Source organism: Octopus bimaculoides, chromosome 9, assembly GCF_001194135.2.
Source record: "Octopus bimaculoides isolate UCB-OBI-ISO-001 chromosome 9, ASM119413v2, whole genome shotgun sequence".
Classification (NCBI taxonomy): Eukaryota; Metazoa; Mollusca; class Cephalopoda; order Octopoda; family Octopodidae; genus Octopus; species Octopus bimaculoides.
The window spans coordinates 11,244,917-11,246,404 of NC_068989.1; the positions used below are offsets into that span (position 1 = coordinate 11,244,917).

The 1,488-nt window shown below is 32.9% G+C and overlaps 1 protein-coding gene across 6 annotated transcripts in view; it reads left to right on the forward strand.

Annotated features, from left to right (window-relative positions):
* Window positions 1–1,488, forward strand: part of LOC106879997 (uncharacterized) — a 320,939-nt gene that overhangs the window by 125,060 nt on the left and 194,391 nt on the right. The gene's annotated exons all lie outside the window — the stretch shown is intronic.

Here is a 1,488-nt window from a genome sequence, read left to right on the forward strand (position 1 = left end):
ATATAAAGTTAATGTGTAAAATTTCTAGAACTGTATGACAACACTAGAATCACCATAATCAATAGACAATATTTCTTCTTGCAAATATACATCTGTTATTCCAACATGTTAGATTTGAAAATTAAAGGATTTTGTAGATTTTTTTTCTTTTCTTCCTGTATTCTTAGCTTTTTGTCTGTTAGTTGATTGTTTTATTTTCTTCATCTTTATGAATACAAGACATCAGAATGTTTCAAAGACAGCCTAAATACAATGGTAAATTGATGCTAAAATAAATTTGTGTCCGTCTGTTTGTCCATCTGTCTGTCTGTCTCTCTCTCTCACACACACACACACACGCATATGCACTCATACACAGATATGAATTAAAAGTCATAACTATTGATTGATTTCTTAACCAATGATTTCTTAACTGTTGGTTACTCTAAACTACTGATTTCTCTTATGGTCATGTGGTTAAGAAGCTTGCTTTGCAACTGTATGGGTTTCGGTTCCGCCCCAACCAATGCGAGACACATTAGGCAACTGTCTTTTCTGTACCCTTATGCTGAGCAATGCTTTGTGAACTAACATGGTAGACAGAAGCTGAGTGGAAGCCCATTGTGTGTGTGTTTGTGTTTGTGTGTATGTGTCCACTTTGAATATAAAACTTATAGAACATTTTGGCTGGATAAGACAAGTTTAAATGCTAAAGGATTAATTCACTTCAGTCCAGCAAAATTAATGATTCTTTCTTTAAATCTATTCCGGCTTATGTACAAGAGAAATGGCTATGACATACTAAAAGTTAGAATTTATATATATACTACTTTAGTTGTGGTGGTGTGTAGTCAAGTGGTTAAGATACTGGACTCATGATCATAAAATTGTGATTTCAATTCCAAGACTGGGTGGTGCAATGTGTCCTTCAGCAAAACACTTCATTTCACATTGCCCGGTTCACTCAGTAAGCAAAAATGAGTAATTCTGTGATGGACTGGTGTCCCATCCAGGGGAATATATACACCTCAGAATCTGAGAAACTGGTCCTCTGAGCCTATATGACTTCGGAAGGAGCTTTTTACTCTAACCAAGTGATCATGAAGTACTTTCTGGAATTCTCCACATTTCATATGATGTGGTATCCACATTTTATTTTTACTGATCAATAGAAAGAAGTTGTGAGAACTGATTTGCAATATGATTAGCATGTTACATAACCAGTAAAAATTTAATTAGTGCAGGTTAATGGTAATTAATGCATAGTTTTTAACATTGCAAGGAATAGCATTATGAAAGCAAGTTGGTATGATGCATGGAAAGATGAGTTCTGATATCTTGGGCAAAGTCTTTTTTTTTTTATCTAAAGTGTGTTGGAATTTATTATTTAATAAACAAAGCTACTTGTTAATTAGTTTGGAGTATATAATTTTTAGTTAAAGGAAGTCTGCACTGTCTAGGAAATTCTTATAAATTCCAATTTATATATATATATATATATATATATAT